Below are 23,810 nucleotides of genomic sequence, written 5' to 3' on the forward strand. Positions count from 1 at the left end.
CAGCCCCGGAGAATGGGGTCCCCGGGCGTAGAAAGGCTAGGGGTGGGGTGGGGGGGCCTGCATGGCCCCCTCTCTTTTTATGGCTTTTGGTTTGGGGGGGAACCATCCCTGGGGGGCACAGCTCTCGCCCCTTTCTTTATGGCATTCAGCTCCAGGGGTCAGAAACCCCCTCTCCAATATTTAAGTAATGCCCCCATGCGATGGGTTCCACCAGGGCCACTATTGCACGTATGCCCCTACCTTTAGAGGCCCCAGCGGTCGAGGTCCCCATGGTCCCTTGTGGCTTGGGGAGGCATGCAGCCCCTTCCCCTTTACAAAAATCTTTTGGTCCCAAAGGATGGTGACCACGGACCCAAAGTGGTTCAGGAAGGGTGTCCACATGACCTCTCCCTTAAAGAAAGAAAAAAAAAGGGTTTCGGGGGAAGGTGTTCCCAGAGCCCTAAGTGACTTGGGAGGATGGCTGCACTAATGGGTTAGATGCAGGGCCTGGCCACAGGCCAACCCCACGGCATGGTCGGCTGAAGTCCATGCACAGCCTGGGGATGGCTGTCTGCAGGGGTTGGAGGCAGGGCCTAGGTGTAGGCCATGCCCTGTGGCCAACTCCTCACTGAGAGAATGTTAAATTTAAAAAAAAAAATCTAAAAAAAAAAATTCTAGAAATTCACTGGCAAGAAAAACAAAAGATAAAGTAATGTTATAGTTAGGTGACAACTTAACCTTTTAAATAAACAAAACTACTGAAATGGACCAGTTATGGTCACCTCTGGTGCGAGTTATAGTTACCATAGATAACTAGAACTGGCGAGTTTCAGTGGTTTTGTAAGTTTAAAAAGTTATGCTGTCACTGAAATGGTCACCCAACTATAACGCTAAATTAGCCTTTGGTTTCTATAGTAAAGTGAAAAGAGACACACACACACACAAAGATACACACACACACAAAGACACACACACACACACAAAGACACACACACACACAAAGACACACACACACACAAAGACACACACACACACAAAGACACACACACACAAAGACACACACACACAAACACACACACACAAAATACTGTGGATTTCCATAATGTAAGATCAGACAGGTCTTGTATGCTGCTCTCCTTTCCCTATGTGCTTTGTTCTTCTACAAAGAGTGGATCAATAGAGAAGAAATCTCTACCGGAGTGTCTACCCGAAGTCCTAGATTAGCATTCTGACTGCCTTGAGTACAGTATAAACCGAGCTGTTTTCACGGTGTGTAAGTGTGTCCACGTGCCTGGCAGCGGCAAGCGCCAAAACCATTTGTACTTTATAGACAACAAAACAAAAAGCACAGACCACAACTATCACTGATCTCAGCGCTCGGATTGTGCAATACCCCCCCCCACAACCCCCCCCGTGGACACGAGACTTGCAACACTCCTAGAATTCAGAAAGTAGCTGTAGTCATAATTTCAAGAAGCATCAGAAAATCCACAGAGGCAGCAAGTTCCTTGTGAGCACCAACAACTGCTCTCCACTATGCTGTCTGGAACGCCACACTTCATGAACAGAACTGTGACACAATGCAACACTTACCTCTTACAAACATTAATAAATGACACAAAAAACGATAAAGCTGTAAGAACACATGGAATGACAACAAAAAACAAAGGCGCTGAGAGGGAGAGTAGCTACAATCAATATTATAGCAGATCCCAGGAACTGTTAAATTATGTACTCAGAATTATGTAACAAACACGCGGTGCAAAAGCATGCCGAAAAAATAAAAAACAGCGGCTAGTACTGAAACTAGGTACTGGATGCGTGGCCAGGAGTCAAGTCTGAACCGCTTCCTTATTGGATGTCCAGCCATGCACGAGATTTCTGTGATTGGGTTTCTGTGATTGTGATCTTACGACACTCGTGTGGATTTTTATTGGTTAGCTCATCTCCTGCAATGTCAAGTAAACTTCCCATAAAAAGCAAGACTGAGGCGCAAAAGTGAAAGCAGGCTGGCTGGCAAGTGGTGTGCGATGTGCGCGCACCATGACGAGAGAGGAAAGCCATGCGCCTCTGCTCGTCACTGTGCGCGTAACCGCACGCCCGTTGCCAGTGCAAGCGCCAGTGGGCTGAAGCGCTTCCCCAAAAGTGGATTGCATGGCGGCACGATGCACGTGATTGTGCGCGTGCTCGCCATGCAATCCACTTTTGGGAGCACTTTTGGGAGCCCCTTACTAGAGTCTCGCATAGCGATTGCTACGCAATAGCTAGGCGAGACCTAAAAACTACTGGGCACGCCAATATGTCTAATGTATTTAAAATGCAAAGCCCCCCACCCAAAACTTTCTTTATCTTTTAAGCTCATGGTACATAAAAAATATTGGGAGGTGCAAGCAAGCGTATAAAATGCTTTGAGCCAAACAGCTAGAAAATAAGCTAATTGGCTAGGCCAAGGAAATACAACTATATACACAGCTACTGAGTTAACTTTACACAGGCTCCCTCTTAGTGGCCTACCTCACAGCGTTAAGCTCCTGCTGCTGGCTGGAAACGTTGGGTCTCAGAAGCCAAACTTTGAATCGGTTCCCAAATAAAGTGGTGAAGACTGCATTATCATCTAAATGGTCTGCTTCTACCAGTACGATATGCAGAACTAGGACGGTGCTGGTTCGGAGAACTGCAGACTTATAACATTATCAACATTTTACTGTAATTCTAAGAATGCTGCATTGCAGCAAAATGTGTGTATTTTCAATAGGAGAGGAAGAGAGCTGGGAGGATGATGAGGAGATCGAGACAACCTGCCCAGGTGTCCCAGGCCAGGAGCGACCTGGTCTGACTTCTATTCAGAAAATACCCCACTGACAGAATTCTGTCATTTGGAATAAGTGTGGAAAGCTCAAAATCATGAATGCTTGGGAAATGTGTCCAAGACTAGACCTTAAATCAGATTTATAACTTCACTGGAGAGACCAACAACCTCTCTTTACGAAAAAAATAGATTAGTAGGCAGAATCTTCCAGCTTACAGAGTAAAGGTGAAATACTCTGCCTTTTGATCTGAAATGTATTATTAAATCACATGTTTTTAGGAGAAAGCCAGCCCAGTGGTTGCTACAACACAATTCAAGCTTCTTAAACTGGAGATGAGACCAAATGCTGAATTTTTTAAAATCTGAATTGAACCATTTAATTGTGCTAGGAAATTCTGAAAACCATTCAGATCTTTTACTATCTGCCAGAATGTCTCCTCTTCGTATAGCAAGATATTTTAGGATGCAACTTAGTTTGCAACGTAGCCTGCTAAAAATGGATGTTTGCTCAATCTAAAATGTACTGCAATTTTCAAAATTTGATGCGACTCTATACGTAGGACGGCATTTCATTGTTCAGATATTGTGACAAATAAGTAACATCTATGCAACACCCCAACCACAACTGTGCCTATGCAATGCCCCGAGTGAGTAAAGTAACTGAACTCACATATTTATCATACTCCCACTCAAATAAAGAGATGCATTACTTTAAATTGCATCCATATTAAACAAGTTAGGCACTACATGGCTGTTTTTACATTACTATTAATATTGTAGTACTGACGCGTGCACCCTGCTGTATAAATAGCACAAGGGAAACAGATGCTGGATGCCAATGCTGAACTGGTGACTGCACCCACTACTACCACGTGCATGTGTGGGAAGAAAATACACACAATTCCAAGATTGTTGTGGGACTGTAGTGTTGAAACGTTTCACTATGAACTGGACTCAGGACCCACAGGAAAAAAGGTACGCAGGTGTCCAGGGTTTAAGACAAACAAAATCAGCACTCCAAGACCGGCATCTGTGGCATGATTGGAACTATACAAACATAAAACTAGACTCTTTATCAACAGCAAACATGACACTGAACAAGGCACTCAACGATGCTGAGGAATGGCAGGTAGTGACACTACTGTACTTTGCATTACCAAAATGGACATGGTGGGTGGAAGACTTGGAAACAAAATAACAAATGGGATCTGCTGAAGGATATTGGAGTATGCAAAATGTGAGACTAGATTTAAAATCGATCCAACACAATATACCACATCACACCTGACACCCCACAGTCTACACAAAATAATCCCAGCAGTGTCAGATGAATGACCCAGGTACTGTGTGTGTGTATGTATATATATATATATTCACTGAAAAAACCATAGGTTTCACACACGTTATAGTTAGGAATTAGCATTTAAAAAACCTTGCAAATTCACTGAAAAAACCATAGGTTTCACACATGTTATAGTTAGTGGAAATGTTACTGATAAAAAACCAATGAAATTGCCCCGTTATAGTTAGCGCAGGCAACTATAACTCACGCGACCGCAATCCTCTGCTGATGCTAATACTGTATTTAGACACTTATTTGCCCATGTCTTCTTCCATACATTTTTAGCTATACATATATTACAAATATTTTTTTTTCATAAAGACACATATGTCATCAGCAGAGGATTGCGGTCGCGTGAGTTATAGTTGCCTGCGCTAACTATAACGGGGCAATTTCATTGGTTTTTTATCAGTAACATTTCCACTAACTATAACATGTGTGAAACCTATGGTTTTTTCAGTGAATTTGCAAGGTTTTTTAAATGCTAATTCCTAACTATAACGTGTGTGAAACCTATGGTTTTTTCAGTGAATTAGTACGGTTTTTTAAATGCTAAGTTTTTTTCCCTTATAATAAGCCCTGTACATTTGGTGGCCTACGGCCACCAAAAGCACAGGGGGTGGGGTAAGTGTGGATAGTGTTTTTTTCCATTGTAATAAGCCCAGCACATTTGGTGGCCTTCGGCCACCAAAAGCACAGGGGGTGGGGTAAGTGTGGATAGTGTTTTTTTTATTTTTATTTTTTTACCGTACGCTTACCGTAAGCGTACGGTAAGCGTACCCCGCGAAATTGCCGAAAAAAAAATAAAACCGTTTTTGCACTTGGGGGATGTTTGGGGACTCCCTCAACATGACTATGTGGGAGGGAGTTGTCAAAACAGCCCCTTTACATGTTTTTGGGCTTCCGATTTTAAAAATCTCTCTCAGTGCGAGAGACAAAATGGCGGCCGCCGCTTCCTGGTTTCGGCCGATTCGAATGTTTACTAAGATCTAAGAGCCAATCAGAATCGCGCTCGCGCACGCCACCGTACGCTTACCGTAAGCGTACGGTAAGCGTACCGTAAGCTGGCTCAGATATATATATTGATTTAAAGGCTATTTTCTCAGAATCTACTGAACAGATTTACACCAAACCTACAAAAGGCACTTCCTTGACCTAGAGACTACCTCTCTGCCAAATTTTGAGTAATTCTGTTCAGCCATTCGGGCTGTAGCTCGTTCTAAAGGTCCTATGGAAAAATGCATGGGAAAAACGCGTTTTGGGACCCCCCTTTTATCTCAGCCCCCGCTTGACGAATCCCCCCGAGACTTTCAGGGTAGGAGCGGAGCGTAGCGCCCCACCTATTTTGAGAAATTCGCGAGGATTCGTCGACCGGCGCCAAAGTTATTCAAAATAGAATGTTGAGGTTTTCCTATGGAAACGTGGTCCTAACTATAACTACCTACTGGCTATCGCCAGTAGGTAATATATATATATATATATATATATATATATATATATACACACACACACACACATACAAATATATATATATATACACACACACACACATACATATATATATATATATATACATACACACACACAGACACATATACATACACACACACACACACACACACACAGAGATATACATACATAGATACCTATACACATACATACATACCTAAACACATACATATATACACATATACACATACATACATCTAAGTTTCTTAATCTGCACCCAATTGTAGAGAATCAAGAGGTGGCACAACAGGTTTATTGTGCACCAAACTGAAGGACGACGCATTTCGGCGTTGGCCTTTGTCAAGTAACTTTCCATACTTCCAATTCCTTTAGAAATAGGCTTACCGGTTGATAAACATGTAAGAAATCTTTTTAGATAGAGGAAATTCACGCATATATACATTTTTTAAAACGTAACAATTCATTGCAACAATTACTGATTCATGATTAAAATTAATCATTGCAGAAGTTCTAATGCATTAATCATTTATATCCGTCCATCATAAGCAACCCAATCATTGCTAGACATAGAAGATTTACTATGCGTGAGTATGCCTTCCCTGTAGATTGCTCCCAATTTATGTGTGTTGTTTACATAAATAAATGAATAAATATCACCATGGCCCAACAATACTTATGTAAGAAATCTTTTTAGATAGAGGAAATTCACGCATATTTACATTGTGCAAAATGTAACAATTCATTGCAACAATTACTGATTCATGATTAAAATTAATCCTTGCACAAGTTCTAATGCATTAATCATTTAACACATTTAACACACACACACATATATACATGTATACACATATATACATACATATGCGGCCCCTAGCGTAAACGCGATGGGTGCATGGCTCTCAGTGCGGCCCCCTGGTGTGAACGAAATGGGTGCGCGGCTCTCAGCGCGGCCCCCTGGAGTGAACGCGATGGGTGCGCGGCTCAGTTAGTCGCACCGTGACTCCATGCAAAAATAATTACGATTTTTTTTTTTATATATACCTAGGTTATATGTTGGGTTATTGGGTGGCTCTAAAAAGAGCCTTTGTTTTCATTGGGAGATTGTTGTAGCTACATGTAAGTGCGGATGCAGAGCTTCAGGTTGTTGAGAAACATTCTTTTGCCTTGATCAGTGAAGTGTACTCCCATCACTTCTGTAAATGCCATCCATATGGAAATATAGATTGTTGCTATAGATGGAGCCCATCCTATCGTCTCTGAGGTAAGCAGAAACCGCTTTATTGAACTTTTTTCTAGCTTTCTCAATCTGAGGACAAAATTGATTGGACAACTTCCATTTCTGTCTTTGGCATATGTTAGAGTATACAAAGACAATTTGGGGGAAAAGCAATATCAATTCTGCAAAGGTGTCCTTCATTAGCATTTCCAGACCTACCCCAGTCAATGTGCCTAGGTCATTGCCACCACAGTGGACAATCATGAGGTCAGGGGGTTGGAGTTGCAAAAAGGTTTTAACCAAAGGCATCAATTGGTACGACTTTAGTCCTCTCTGTCCAATCCATTTAATGTCTATATTTTGCAAAGCTAGGTTTTTGTCAATACCTCTGTGTTCAGCATACCTTTTACACCATAGCTGTGCCCAACAATCCACACTGAAAGCTTCTTGAAGGGATGTCTGTAGGTAATCAAAAGATGTCTGTAGCTGAGGTAATCAGGTGGTAGAATGAGAGTTATCTAAAATGGTGGAGAAGATGCTGTTTTTAAGAAAGTAGAGAATTGATTGGCTGTTTAAGAACATTGTACATTCAAAAATAGAGTGCATTTTACTTTGTTTAAAAAGCAAGTTTCTTATTGGTTAGTAAAAAACGTTTGAAAGGTACAGTAGAAAGGATAAGGTCACGTTTTGCTAAGCCAACCACACCTGCTGTTTGCAACATTGTGTAGTGAACTTAAAAAATGGGGAACTTGTGACCTGTCAGTTAAGTTGAATGTTCCATCACCTGTGACTATGGAGACTGGCATTAAGCAGAAGGGGCGAAGAAGTCAGTTGATAAGTGTTATTATATGTAACCAATGGAAATGTGTTTAACAATTTGAAAAACTCTGGGCAATGCTATTTGTTGCTTATGTGTATTTGTATTGAGAAAGAGAGGGAAACCTTGCCATTACTGGTTTTACCTTGCTGAGTCTGGTGCATTATAACGATTGTGTGTAAAAGAAAATCCTGTTGAAGTTTTTCTTTCAACACATTTATTTGCAAGGTGAGTTATAAATTTGTGAGGTTTATTTTTTTTTAAATTGACATTTTAATACAGTGTTGTTTGAAATATATTATTAAATGTAGAGATGTATATTGGAGTTTATTTCATTGTACTTAAATGTTTAAAAAAAAAAAGAGTCTGTACAGTAATGTGTGTTTTTTAAGATTATTACTGATGTTATTAATTAAGCTTGTTTTTTAAGTCTGTACAAAAGGTATAGTTGAATGATGCACATTTTTTTAGATAGTTGGTTGAAGATGCAGTACAAATGTGTAGTTTGAAAGATGTTCATATAATGTGTAGTTTATTAGGCTTCATTTTTTGTTCTCTCTACAAAGGTATAGTTCAGTGATACTGCATAATTATAGATACTTTGATAAATATGCAGCACAACTGTGCTGTTTGAAAGATGATCATATAAGGTGTTAATAATGAATTTATTTTATTAGTTTGTACAAAAGGTAAAGTTAAATGATGCCATATATTTTAAGATAGAATGGTGAAATAAGATGCTGTTATTTAGGCTTCTTTTTGTAGTCTGAGCAAAGTTATAGTTGAATGATGCCACAATGTTAGATACAAAGGTGAAGATGTACAATAAAAGTGTGGTTTTAAAAATGCTCATAAAAGGTGTTGTTAATTAGCCTTCTTTCTTAAGTCTGTTGAGAGGTATAGTTTAATGATGTCGCATATTTGTAGATTGAATGGTCAAGATGTAGCTCAAAATACCCTTGCAGGCATGTTGCACTTATCTACTTAACTAGATAGTATGTAATGACTCATCTATGTGTTCAGATTCTATTTATACACGTGTATGTATGCTTAGTGAACTATTGAGAGGTGCCTGACCGATTACAGGAGTGCAAAGGTAGTGAATATGTGATTTTAAAACTACATGAGTAATGATTGACGGATTCCATATTCTGCAATCACCCAGTTAGTATCCAAGAACTACCCATGCACTCATTAAATGACCCAGGCACTAACTCATGCACTGCTACAATCCCCTGAGCACTACCCATGCAGTCCAGCCATCTCCCTGTCACTACCCATGCACTTTTCCAATCACCCAGCCAGCACCATGTACTCAACCAATCCCTCCGCCAAAACCCAAGCACTTCTAAATTCACCATGCACTCTCCTTGCAGTACTCTAATTATCCAGTCACTACCCATGTACTCATGCAATGACCCAGGCACTAACACATGCAGTGGTACAATCGCCTGTATTCGGCCTATACTGTCCTCTAATCACCTTGGCACTACTCATTCACTCCTTCAATTACCCAGGTAGTACCAATGCACTCCTCCAGTAACCCAACCAGTACCATGTACTCATCCAATCACTCTGCCAAAACCCAAGCACTTATAAATTCGCCATGCACTCTCCTTGCAGCACTATAATTATCCAGTCACTACCCATGCACTCATGTAATGACCCAGGCACTAACTCATGCACTCCTCCAATCCCCTGAGCACTACCCATGCAGTCCAGCCATCTCCCTGTCACTACCCATGCACTCCTCCAGTCACCCAGCCAGCACCATGTACTCATCCAATCACTCCGCCAAAACCCAGGCACTTATAAATTCACCATGCACTCTCCTTGCAGCACTATAATCATCCATTCACTACCCGTGCACTCATGCAATGACCCAGGAACTATCAAATGCAGTGCTATAATTTACTGTGCACTATCCATGCAATCCTCCAAACACCTAAACACTACTCATTCACTCCTCCAATTACCCAGGAAGTACCCATGTAGTGCAGCAAACCCCATGTGATTTCAAAAGAAAGCATTTCATTGGTTTATATGTAGAACGTGTTTCTTTAGTAAGAGAATAGTATATTTCTATATAGTTTTAATAATATTACATTAATTTTACATTTTTTTCAGATATTCTTCCTCATCATTAAGAAATACTTACGATGACCAAAAAAACAGAAAAGAGAAAACAAGAAAAGAAACAATACTATATAAAGAAAAGACAATAGCAAGAATTAGATGAACTACAACATTTGGGAAATAAGAAAAAGTCTTGCGGTAAGATAACAAAAGAATTTATTAAAAGACTTTCAAGGACTAGAAAGGGTTTTGACAATGTAGAAAATAGAAAGAATACCTCAAGAAGAAAGAAAAATAAAATGAAAAAAAAAAAAAAGGACAAACTAATGGCAAATCACGTTCTGAAAAAACAATCTATGCTAAAAGAAGAATGAATCAATTTTGTGAAATAAGGAAATGTACGTTTCAAACTATAGTACAAAATTAATTAAAAGATGGCAAGAAATATTAAAAAAAAAATCAGTATTTTATAAAAAGAAAAAACAGATTGAAACTATTGTTGAAAAGGCTTTTGAATTAAAACGAAAATTATTCATTTTAGTTTATTTTTTTTGATAATCAAATTTTATTAGCATTTTATTTGAGAAACAGAACAAAAACCAGCGTATATCAGCATGAATATACAATAGCCATGTCCAACAAACAACGTAATCCGGCTCTAGGGAATGATTGGATAGCTCCTTATTGCCATACACAGGGTAACATGTACTTTTACATTTGGAGGGCAACATGAACGCTACGAAGGCAGCAAATTCAACCACTTGCCCAATACCTTCTGGAACTTCCTCGGACATCCACGGGCCTCGAATAGGGGTTCTTTTTGGGTGGCACACCAATCCACCCCTCATCGCCATTTCCGCAGGGTAGGGGACTTGGTGCTTGCCCACGCCGCCGCTATGTCACATTTGGAAACTACGAGGGCTGTGCCCAAAAAGAGCTTGTCAGCTCTAGAGCCGTCCAAGCCATCAAAAACGCCAAGGAGCAGGCGCATGGGGTTGTGGGGGACCTGCCAGCCCAGGGTCTGTGTAAGCTCGGATTCTATATTGCACCAAAACGAGGCGAGGGCCGGGCAGGTCCACACCATATGGAAGCAATCAGCAGGGGCTTGATCACAGCAGGGACACTCGGGGGAGGGGCGCAATCTCGCCCCGTGTAGACGCACCGGGGTGATGTAGGCTGTGTGGAGGTAATAAAGTTGGATGAGGCGAAGCTTGGAGGAGGTCGTAAGGGTTTTGGGAGCCATAAGGGCATCACGCCAGTCCGCCTCCTCCAGTGGGTCCAACCATCCCTCCCAGCGGGCTCGGAGTGTGTCCAGGTTAGTAGGGGTGTTGTTAACTAGAGATCGATATATCCTCGAGACCCCTCCCCGCCCCAGGTTTCCCATCAGTACCTGTGCTTCTAATGGGCTGAATTCGGGTATCGATGTACCGGGGGAGATATGTGCCGTGAGTGCATGGTGGAGTTGGGGGTATCGATAGAATTGGGAGGTGTGGAGGGAGTGGCGCTTTTGTAGCTGAGCAAAGGTCCGAATGTGGTCACCCACCAAATATCCCCAAGGAGATAGATCCCAATGTGGTCCCAGGACCGGAAGCCCATGAGGGAGGACGTCTCTCGGAGCCATGTGCCCTGCCATAGGGGTGTGTGTTGAGTACGTTTCCTATCCCAGCGGGTGTACCAGAGGGCGGAGCGCCAAGCCACCAAGACTGATCTAGTGATCGGGGGGGGGGGGGGGGGGGGGGGGAAGGAGTGTGAGTGGTATAGGAGCGCCGTAGACATAGGCATGCAGCTGTGGGAAGTCCATGTACCGGAGCTCTATGCTATAAGCCGTGTCAGACCAGCCTCCCGTATACCAATCATGGACTACGAGGAGTCTGGTTGCAAGGTAATAAAGGTGTAAGTTCGCCACACCCATACCGCCGTCAAAGGGCGGGATGCGGCAGTGAGCCAGGGCCATGTGCGATCTCTGGTGCCCCCATAGGAATCTAGTAAGGGCTCTGTCGAAGTCTCAAAACCAACTCCCCGCAAGGTGAAGGGTAATGTTCTGGAGAATATAAAGGAAGCGGGGGAGAATCATCATTTTAAAAAGGGCGATACGGCCAAGGGGATTAATCGGCAGAGCCTGCCAACGTTTAAGATCGGCTTTGGCGATCAGGGGGGTGATATTCAGAGCCCATTCCAACTCCAGTAAGAGGGCTATCCAAATCCCCAGATATTTAAAGGACTGCCTCCTTATAGGAATGGTGGATTACCACTCGAAGCAGGCTCTCGATATGTGGAGAGGGACAAGGGTGGATTTGGCGGGGTAAAGTCAGAGTCCAGAAACGCTCTCAAAACTACGTAGTATCTCTAAGCAGCGGGGGCCGGAATGCTCTGGATCGGCCATGAAAAGAAGGACATCGTCCGCATAGTGAGCGATTTTATCCACGTGATGGGGGTCCCAGGACCAGCCTTGGACCACCACAGCAGAGCGGATAAGACAGGCCAGAGGCTCCATTGCCAATGCGAATAGCAAGGGGGAGAGAGGACACCCTTTACGCGTGCCCCTCCGGATCGGGAACACGTCAGAGAGGGTCTCGTTGAGAAGGACCCTAGCCCGCGGATTAGAGTAAAGGACACGAACCGCGCGTAGGAACAGGGGACCGATGCCCATCAGTTGGAGAACCTCCGCCAAGTATGACCAGTCAACCGTGTCGAAGGCTTTTTCAAAGTCAAGGAGCAATAGTGCAAGGTACGGGGACAGGTGTTGGCGGTGAGCCAGAGCAAGGTGCAGACGCCGTATATAGTGCTGAGTGCCTCGCGAAGGCATAAAGCCGCATTGGTCCGGGTGAACTAATTTGTGAAGGAGGGGGCGGAGACACTGGGCCAACGCCGTTGCAAAGAGTTTCATTTCGGTATTTATGAGGGAGATTGGGCGGTAGTCCCTGCAGGAGGGAGAGGGTGGCTGGGTCTTCGGGATGACGACAATGGTGGCTAAGTCGGTCTCGCGCGGGAAGGAGCCCTTTTAGGCCACATATCGGAAGAGCTCAGTTAGATGAGGGACTAAGGAGTCTCTAAAGGCTGCTTAATATTCCAGTGGGAAACCGTCGGGCCCCGGCGTCTTTCCAGAGTTCAGTCGTGAGATTGCGCTGTGTATCTCCTCTGGGGTAAGAGGAAGGTCTACTTCCAAGGACTCCACCTGGGTAAGGCAGGGGACACGGACGTCCGCTCTCTCTAGCACCGCCGACAGGGAGGCTTCGGGGATCTGAGCGGAATAAAGGTGGGAACAGTAGTTAGCAAACGTTTGGGTGATGGCTTGTGACGTGCGGTGAAGGGTACTGGCAGAGTCCTGAATTTCAGGGATGATTCTGTGGGCTCTGGGATAGGAGACCAAGTTGTGGAGCAGCTTTCAATTTTTGTCCCCCCAACCATAGACACGTGCCACGGAAGAGCGCACAACATTTTGGCTGACTCCAAAGAGATGAGACGGATCTAGTCTCTGAGGGCCGCCAGCTGCCTAGAAGAGCGAGCGTCAGATGTAGCCGCAGAAGCCATTTCCAGCCGCAAGGCTTGCGCTTCCAGCTGAGCCATGCGGGCCATCTGCTCGGCCCACTTCGAGTGCACCAATCCCCTAGCCACCCCACAGAGAGTTGCCTTGCCTGCCTCTCATAACGTGCCTGGGGAGGGGACCGACCCATGATTGACCCGGAAGTATTGTTGGAGCTCCAACCCAAGCGCCTCTCTGAACTGTTGGTCCTGGAGAAACAAGGCATTTAAATCGCCATATTGGTCGCTTGTCTTTCCGTGGTTCCCCAACGTGTAAGGATAGGGGCGAGTGATCCGACAGTCCACGAGGGAGAATCAAGATATGAGAAACAAGGTGGCAGTCAAGTGCAGGAAGGAGAAGCAGGTCGATGCGAAAGTTAATGTGGTGTTTTGCGGAAGTGTGGGTGAATTGTCTTTCCCGGGGGTGCCAGATCCGCCAAGCATCGCAGAGGCCGAGGGCTCCGGTCCAGTCCCAGAGTTTGGTAGCATGGGACAGTCGCGCCGTGGATGGGGCACCAGTCGAGTCAAGTCGCGGTTGTAAGACTGCATTAAAGTCACCCCCAATGATGGTCTGTCCCTGGGTTAAGGCTGAAATAATCTCTGTGAGGCAGTGTAGGGTAGTGGAAAGGGTGGTGGGGGGGGGGGGTGGGGGGGGGGAACGTAGACTGAGGCAAAATTTATGTTGTGGCCCTCAAGAGTTCCAGAGACGGTCACGTACCGTCCCTGGGAGTCAGTTCTCATCTGTGTCGGAGTAAAAGGGAGACCTCTCCGAGCTATTATGGCCACACCCCGAACGCCCAGACTAAAGCCGGAATGCCACACCTTATCAAACCCGTATCGGGCTAGGAAGGGGCATTGGCTACCTAGGAGATGAGTCTCTTAGAGTAAGAGGATATCTGACGCATGGCGCTGGGTGTATTTGAGAACGGCGGTACGTTTGATACGATCTAGCATGCCATTTACGTTCCAAGACAGAACGTGTAGCGACCTGTTGATGTTAGACATCTAGATTATGTGGAGCATGGGGGAGTGGACTAAGCAAGGTGTGTGCCCTCCAATGGGCATTATTTCCATGCCAGGTCAGGGGTGGGACCCGTGCTGGATGTTGTTTAGGCTACTGCTGGTGGATTTGTAGAACTTTGATAAGACACTGTGTAAGAACATGGAACTGTAGATCACGTGGAACTATGAGCTGAACCGGTAGCTCCCTCTCCCTCCCAACCCTTCCCAACTCCCCCCACCCTACACTTCGGAAACTGAAGCATCTGTCGCCCTGAAGAAGGAACAAGAAAAAACAAAACAACTCAAAATAGACAGTAACAACGGCTAAGCTAAAACGTTTAGCGGGGGAATGCGTGGCATGGGCGGACCCTTCTGTTTCGGCGGTTAATCTAATGTCATCAGTGTCTTAGGAGATTAGGAGTCCTGGACATGGTCCAAGGCGGCAGGGGCTCTGTTGGAGCTCACAAGTCCCGTTCCAGTCCTCCATCCCGAGCTCAGCATCCGGGGGCTTATGGAGAAGTCTGAGTCCGAGGAGGAGGCGGGCGAAGTGGGCCGCCGGTCCAGCAGTTCCAGTGAGCTGGACCGGGTGCGTGTCCCCGGGGGCAGGGAAGATCCATTGGATTGTTGATGCGTAGGCCCACGGTTAGGCGATTGCGAGAGCCCTCCTCAGCGATTGTGCCTCCTTCGGGATCTGGTGCGCCGCCGCTGCGGCCTGGGGGAAGGAGGATGTACTGGAGGGGAGGACAGCTGAGTCGAGGAGGAGGCGGGTCAGGACCTCAAGGGCCATTCCTCCGTAAGCCACGCTCAGGCTGCTTGGGGGAACTCAAAGAAAATTGCCTTGTCCTGAAAGATAACTCTGAGGCGGGCTGGAAAGAGGATGCCATACTGTAGCCCGAGATTGCAGAGTTTTTGGTTGACCTCCGAGTATGTACGTCGTTGCGAAGAACATGATGGTCTGATTCTGAAATTTCAAGGGGCCGGGAGACGTGCTTCTTTAAGGATGGTGTCTCGGTCCCTGAAGTTAAGAATTCTGATAATAATGGGACGAGGTGAAGCCCCGAGAGGGGGCTTCGGGGCCAGGGAGCTGTAGGCTCGTTCGATCGAGAACCAGGCGGAGAGGGCATCACGGGGTATCCATGATTTGAGCCATGTTTCAACAAAGGCCTCGGTCTTCCCCTGCTCAATCCCTTCGCGAAAGCCTATAATGCGGAGGTTGTTTCGCCGCGAGTGATTCTCCGCGTCCTCAGCGCGTCAATGTAGTTCTAAGGTGCGGCTTTGTAGAGTGGCCATCTGGGTTTGTCAATTGTTCTAGCTCATCTTCCACTGTAGAGATACGCGATTCCTCCTCAGAAATTCTTGCTGTGGCATTTTGAAGGTCCTGGCGTATGAGGGCCATGTCCACTCGGACCTCCCCTATTTTACCCTCCACCGAGGCTTGAGAGGTGCCGATGGCCTGCAGGATAGCCGAGAGATCATTTCCGGGAGTAGGAGAGGTACTGGGGATCCCCTCTCCCAGAACGCGTTCCGTGGTGGTATACTGGTCCATCTTGGTCTGGGTGTGCGGGGCGGGTGTCTTCGGAGGATGGTCCCTGCCCATCTTAGGTCCTTCGTCAGAGCCCCGACAGGCCGTCAACAGGGGAGAAAGCGTGCCGGAGTCGTCGGCAGGCTCCACCAATCTCGGCGGGGAGCGGCGGTCCCAAGTCAGGCCACGAGTGCAGGGCCCATCGAGCAAGAAACATGGAATGCAGGAGCGTCCGGAGACGGATCCGAACGCGAAGGCCCGGTACAGTGCGGGTCCATCTCCCTCTGGGCTTGGTTAACACCGCCTCAGCATTCCCTTCTCGAGAACCGATCTGTGTGCGCTGGGAGCAAAGACTGCAGGATCGCGGAAGCAGTACCACGTTGTGACCAGCAGGCCCGCAGTTGAGCGTCGTGCAGGGATCAGTTCGGTGGGTTGGGGGATCTTTCAGGTCCAGGATACGGCTCTCGGGGGTTGTAGGGCCATGGATGATGAGTCACGTGCCAAAGGGGCAAGCCGAGGGTCGGATGTGAATCCCCACGGGTGACGGCGCAGTCTGGTGGAGAGCCCCTTTGGTGGAACAGCAATGGACCAGCCCCGCAGTCCAGCGGGAACGGGGGTCTACCCGCTGAACGACAGCAGCCAAGAGAAACAGGAGAGCTGGGCCACGGCAGAGTCAAGTGAGGAGCCTCCGGGGGGGGGCTTGCCAGTCAATCCGGTGCTGCCCGACTGAGCAGCCGAATACCCCTCCAACCTCCCCGGCGACAGCCCAGCCTCAGCACACCCCGAGGGGCCCCTGTCACACCACAAGGAAAAAAGGGGGGCCCCACGCTGCGGCGACGACCTGCCCACAGCCCCCCGATCAGGCGGCTGGTCTTCCTCGGAGAGCAAACCCCCACGTGGGTTTACAGCACCTGGGGGGGGGCGCCGTAAACGCCGGGCCGCCAGCTGATGAAGCAGATAAGGGATGGGGGGGTAGGCCCCAACAGCCAGGACCCGCTGCCCGATCTAGCATCCGAACGCCCCCCCACACCCGACAGCACAGCCCAGCTCACCTCGGTGATCAGGCGGCCGATCGTCCAGAGCCTCCCGCCTCTCGCAAGCCTCTCGAAGTCTCAGGGCAGTAAAGTGGTGGCAGTGAGGAGTGAAGCTCCGGGTCCGCACCGGCCGAACCGCCCGGCAGGAGGCAGCCCCGGGGCCGACGTAGGGCAAGGTCACAGCAGGTGAGGCCAGTGCACCGCCGAGGGCCACGGACAGTCATCAAGCAGCAAGGGGGACCAGTGGAGGCACTCAGCTGCCCGAATTAGCAGCTGAGTGCCTCCCTCTCACCACTGCCCCGATAGTCGCACAGTCCCGGGCTCGCCTTTGGCGCAGTGTAGATGGCCTCTCCTGCCCCAGGGGCATCAGGCACGGCCCGCTGAGCAATGGGGAAAAGGAGCGGCACCCGGCTCCTCCAGCAGCATTCCGCACTACAAAGAGGGGGGCGGCCAGCGCCACCCGCACTCCTGGCGTCCCGCTGCCCGGTTCGGCAGCCGATACCCCTGCCGCACCTTCCGACATCTCCCAAAGTAGGCCGCCAGGCGGCTCGAGACGATCTCCGAGAGACCAGAGTCAGATCACGGAGAGAACCGCACTCTGAGGTTGTGCAGAACTTCCAGGAAGCGAGGGGGGAGTCTCCTTGTCACGCCACAGCTGCAGATAGAGATCCGGCAGATTGCTGGCAGGGACTCAGTGGACAGGGAGCGAGGCCGTCAGCTCCAGCTCCGGAGGCGGGGTCGCCATCTTAGGCCCCAGTGCCCAAGCAACTTCACGGGGCATAACTCGGTCGGGCGGAGAATCAGAGCCGAGATTCTTGCAGTTTGCGGCCAGCCAGATCAAGGTAGAGCCCTGGAGGTCGAGCAGATAAGTAAAAAAAACACTGATGATAGTGGATCTTGGAGCGGATGATAGAAGGGGTCCGGAGCAATCTTAGAGTGCGACCTCCATCTTAACGCTCCAAGCCACGCCCCCTAATTTTAGTTTTAAACAGAATGCGATCATTAGATAAACCAATGCATTTTATGAAGGTCAAAAGTAAAAAGAAGAGACTAATTAACAGAACTAACTTTTGTGATATTTTTGGGGTGAATGGAAGCCCACTTCAAGAAGAGAGCCATTTTCAAACCAATACATTAGTTCATGCAGTGGATACCAGTGGTCGTGTTTATGAAGTGAAAAACGGTACTACAATTGAAAAAGAAAAGATGGTTCCGAGAAATGTAGAAGAAGTGATAGCTGATGAAGTTCTAGGGAGACGTACAAAAGCCCCAGTGTATACTTGGGATTGTAGTTGTATACGACAGGAGTCTATTGATATTTTACGCAATTTCTTACGAGGGTATAGTGTAAAAAAAAAAAAAGTGTTCAACTAAAGATTAAGATGCTGCAAGGACTAGATGCTTGCAAATTAGAAAAAATACTGGTTTGCAAGGTCATTCTCTGGCTGGTCTTTCTAGAAAAGTGTGTCAAAGTGTTTTTCATCATTTGACAATGTTAGCAGTACATCACTCTCAAATGCGGAAGTTAGTAAGAAGATTGTACTATGTAAAAAGTCCTGACTTAAACAGTGCTCTTTTGCATGGGTCAGTATCAGATGTAAAACAAATTGTGATGAAATAGAGTTTCGGTTCTTTGGTCCTGAACAAGAGTGTATAGAAAGTGAGAGATTGATAGATGTAGGTGTTAAAGAAGACGTGGAAGATAGTAGTACTGAGAAGTTTGAAGAAGAAATTATGAAGTTTAAGGTAATTTGTTGTGAAAGGCCAAACTATGTATTTGTTGTCAACAAACTCACTATAGAAAACAAACTAGGAATGTTGATCTGTGTTTAAAAAGTGAAAAGGAAAACAATGGTAAGTGCAACTTATTTGTTGGTAGAAAATTGCTTTGATTTGGAAAGTGATCAACAGATTTGTAAATGTTGTTATACCAAATTAGAGGACAACAAAAAGCCAGCTAGAGCTGTACATAATAACCAACAGTTGGTAGGTATTCCTCCAGAACTGATAGATTTAAATACTTATGAGTCCATTCGGATTCAATCTGTGCACCGTTTTCAGGCTATTGTTCGTATGGAACCTAAAACAGGTAAGTTGCCTCCCACAGATTTACAAAGAGGATTAAAAGAAAGAGTTGTGTATTTACCTTTAGATTTAAAGAAAAATATTGAAACTATTGGTGTAGAGAAAGAGGAAACTGAACCTGTAGTTATTCTAGTTAATGGTGTTCCTACGAAGAGTCGGAAAACATGGCTAGTATATGTGAGCAAAGTGCAAAAGGCTACGTTATATCTCATAAAAACAATGTTTACTACAAAAATGTGTATGTGGAAAAAGAAGAAATAGTTTTAGGAGATGATAGCAAAATTTCAAGTGGCCAAATTGCAAAAGTGGACATCTCCAAAAGTGAAGAAATGTATGAACATTATAGTGTACATCCTTTACATTCGAAGGAAGTGATTGGAAATATTATTGAATTATTCCAAATGAAGAAAGCAAAGGGGACTCCCATGAGTGTTTGGGCAAAAAGTTTGGAAGCTCGTTGTATTCCACAGCTCTTCCCCACTGGAAAAGGTAGACGATATGACGAACGACCAGTACAGATTCCAGCATCAGAATATCGAAAAACAAGATTTTACTCAGAAGATCCAAGATTTCGACAATGTATCCCATGTATATTTCATCTTTTGTTTGAAAGTGACTTGTCTGGACTTTCATATGTAGTCAACCACATTAAAAACAAGAGTTCATCTTCAACATGTTTCTGCAAAGGAATTCATGGACAAAGTACACCAGAGAGACGAACATTTATGATCTCAATTGATTATTTTGATGACGTGTCAACGTGGTACTAAGGAGTATTGGTATCGTCGTCATGGAGAACTTAAATGTATGTTAAGGAACTTAGGAACCCCTACGTGGTTTGTTACGCTAAGCTGTGCTGAATACGCATGGGACGATTTACTTGAATTTCTTCGAGAAGCAAATTTAAATATCAGAAACATTGAATTGAAGACACCGGGAGAACTGTGTTCTTTGGATCCTGTAAATGTATGCAGATATTTTAATCATAGGTTTCAAGCTATGATGTCTTATCTGCAATAAAAACAATCCACCTCTTGGAGAAGTTATTGATTTCTTTTGGAGAAAGGAGTACCAAGCTAGGAGGTGCTCCTCATATACATATGCTTTTTTGGATCAAGGATGCACCCAAATTTGGAACTGATTCGGATGAGACTGTTATCTTTTAGTGAAGACTATATTACATGTGCTATACCAAAAATGAGAAGAAAATACCTTAAGACAACAAGTTTTACGGTTTCAAATTCATCGATGTGGCAAATACTGTTGACGGAAATACAAGTCAAAAGAAAAGTTTCATACAAAATGTCGATTTGGATTTCCAAGTCCAGTAATATCCAAAGGAAGAGTCAACAGTTTCATGTCAGCAGTGAGGCATACTTTCACTAGAAAATCTCCAAAAAATACTTACAATTTAAAACGAAGTGAACAATCAAAGTATATTAATGATTATAATCCAGTGATTTTGTCGATTTGGAATGAAAATATAGATATCCAGTATGTTGCACATAATTTCATTGCTGTTGCTCGGTATGTTACATCATACATAACAAAATCTGAAAAGACAGAGTTGAAAGAAATGTGGGAAGAAATTCCCCAAGAGAAGACTCTTACTAAGAAATTGTACAGCTTTAGTTTGAAGATGCTGTCCCATCGAGAGATTGGATCCCACGAATGTTCGGATCGGTTGATCTCTGCAAGTTTATATTCAAAGTCTAGAGGAATCATTTGGGTTAGTCTAAGTATTGCTGCAACACGAAATCGAGTACTTAAATCTATACAAGAAATAGAATATTAAGCATTTAATGAACCGGAAAGCACAGATATTAAAACAAACATGTTGGATACATACTATCCTAATTGAAGTTCATATCTTGAAAACATATGCCTCTATGAAGTACTGCAATATTACAGCTTTAAGAGAAATATTACCGAGAACATAAATGAAGAATAATATGCAGTGATTGGTTCAGAAGGGTGTTTGGTGAAACATAGTTAAGGATATCTCAGGAATCACAGGAAACGGAGTTGAGATACTCCTGATAAAAGGGAATTTTACTATTTAGTACTTCTGCAACTCTTCAAGCCCTGGCGTACTGAAATGAAATTACTTGGAGATTTTCAGTGCTATGAAGATTCTTTTAATGCATGTAAAGATAGCATTGAATGCACAGTTTTTCCAAATTATCTCCAAATGTTGAATGAAGAAATTGAACAAGAAGCTAGTATTGCAGTTGCGATTGCTAGAGACAGTTCAAGATAGTCAAAGATCAGCTCCACTACCTCAAGATCCACTAGGACAACCAATTCTTGAAATTGAAGCAGCAATCACCATGAGTGAAGTGGAAACAGTAATGCATCAAGCTCAACATGATATTATGGACTTAGGAAACTTGGAAGAACAACGAAATATTGAACAGAAAGAAATATATATCAGCAAGTGACAACAGATCGACCATGGTTTACTTCATGAAAATAAAGAATACAACTGCACATCTTTTAAACCTATTCAAATGTATATCAGTGGTCAAGCTGGTACAGGAAAGTTTCTTAAAGTTTTGACTAGTCATTTACAGAAAACCACAGAATCACATTTATCTTGTGTTGTAACCGCTCCAACTGGGTTAGCAGCACACAACATTAAAGGGATTACATTACATCGTTTACTAATGCTACCTGTTGAACATGAAAACAAGTTGAAACATCACAAGCTTTCTGGAGAAGCTTGTCTAGAAGTTTCAAGAGTACTAAAGAAAATGAAACTTCTGATCATGGAGGAGGTGAGCATGGTCTCAAACTTAATGCTTGTCCTTGTACATTTAAGAATGCTGCAAATTTTTAAAACAGAATATGATGTGTTATTGGGAGGAAAACAAGTGATGGTTTTCGGCTATCTACTGCAACTTACTCCTGTAAAAGGGCAACCAGTTTTTAAAACACTGGTCCATGATGAAGATTATGGAAGCATTCTCCAAGATATAAGAATTGGTGTATTGACAGAACATGGTAAAGAAGCTTTGCAAAGTCGGCTATTTACAAACTTGTTTCCAAATGAAAATGTTGCTCCGGAAATAATATACAAAAAAATTGGATAAAAGAAATCCATAATCTGCCTAATGCCAACACTGCGAGAGTGTTCTTACATTCAATGAAGAACTTTTAAAGCTGGAAAAACAACAAATAATAAAAATGGAAGCCATTGATAAAATAGAGCACGAAGGAATTACTATTATTTTGACAGAAAAATGAAAAACAAAATTGGATTCTTTGGAAATATCTATATCTAAGACTGCAGGTTGAGAAAGAATTTCTATGTATGTGAAAATGGTCGGGTAATTTTATGGCATAATTTGGATGTGGAAAAAAGTTTAGTAAATGGAGCAATGGGAAAAGTTGTCGATTTTGTTAATTATCAAAATAGAGATGGAATTACATTTTTGAAGATTAAATTTGATCAGATTGAAGAGGTAAAACAGATTGGACGTTGTTCTGTTTGTTTTCTGCTTGTTAAATACTTGTATGGTCATAGAAAACCGTTTCCTCTTTCTTTAGCATATGCAGTGACCATTCATAAATCTCAAGGTTTAAGTGTAGACAGTGCTTTGGTAAACATTGGAAGTACCGTATTTAAAGAGGGAATGGCATATGTTGCATTGTCCCAAGTCCAAACTTTATCTGGATTGATTTTGATGAGCGAAAGATTTGAGCAGATGCAAATTGTGTAAGAGAGTATAATCGGTTAAGAAGACTGTATGCTCCCAACTTAGGTGAATATCCTATATATGAAAAGCGTGTAGTATGTCGAAAATGAACATATGAGAAACTCTGTAGTGAGGTTGGAAATAAGAAAAAAAAAAAAAAACTCAAGAGAATATTGAGGTTCCAAACAAAAGAAAAACGGACAGTGATGAAGAGATTGTAGGATATCAGTTAGAAAATAGTTCAGGTATCAACTGCTACGCTAATGTAGTTGTGAACGTCGTATTTTTTATAGAAAATCTCCAACAACAGATTATGGAGAATCGAGAAAAAAGGTTTTGTTCTTTGTTGCATTCTATTTTTGAAAACTTGACAACTGATCAAACTAAAATCCAAAGTGTTTCAGGCATTCGGAGTCTTCTGGATGTTCTGGTTCTTCACAATTTACACTTAATGTACAGCAAGATGCTCAAGAATGTCTTATGTTTATGTTTGCAGTATTGGAAGATGAAGGAATACAAATTGAAAATCTGCTTGGACTTGGTTACAGATGGGAACATGAATGTGAAGAGTGTACATTTACTTCTTCCACTAAAATCAACATTGAAATATTCATATATTTGACAATACCAGATTGTAAAACAGTGACTTTTAACAAATTAGTAAAGTCTGCAAATCAAAATATGAAATGTAGTCACTGCAAATCTGAAATAACATTATTTATAGAAAAATTTGGACAATAAATTATTTTAATGATACAACGTTGCAGACCAGATGGAAGAAAATTGGAAACTAAAATAAAAAAAATTGTGGCAGGTCAACTGTCAATTTCAGGAGGAACTTTCAAAGCAGTGGCAATTATTTTCCATGATGGACCTTCTACCACATCTGGACACTATACTCTGTATTTAAAGTGCAATAAAGGATGGACACATTGTAATGATGCCCATTTCCTATTCAATTATCGGTTGCCTAATGAATTACCAAATTCATACCAAATATTTTTGATGCCAAAGTTCTGAGAACATCATTCGGCCAATTGGGAAGATGTCAATATGAATTAATGAGATTAATTTGGATATTTTCAATACAAACAATTTCAGAAACATCATTTGGCCTATTGGGAAGATCTCAATTTGAATTAAGAAGTTTATTTTGGATATTCTCAATGGAAATGATTTCGGAAACATAATTCGGCCAATAAGGAAGATATCAAGAATTGCTGATTCAATTATCGTTT

The 23,810-nt window shown here is 43.9% G+C and overlaps 1 protein-coding gene across 4 annotated transcripts in view; it reads right to left on the minus strand.

Annotated features, from left to right (window-relative positions):
- The window catches only part of RNF8 (ring finger protein 8), a 244,057-nt gene that overhangs the window by 99,214 nt on the left and 121,033 nt on the right, over positions 1-23,810 (minus strand). The gene's annotated exons all lie outside the window — the stretch shown is intronic.

Source organism: Triturus cristatus, chromosome 6, assembly GCF_964204655.1.
Source record: "Triturus cristatus chromosome 6, aTriCri1.1, whole genome shotgun sequence".
NCBI classification, from domain to species: Eukaryota; Metazoa; Chordata; class Amphibia; order Caudata; family Salamandridae; genus Triturus; species Triturus cristatus.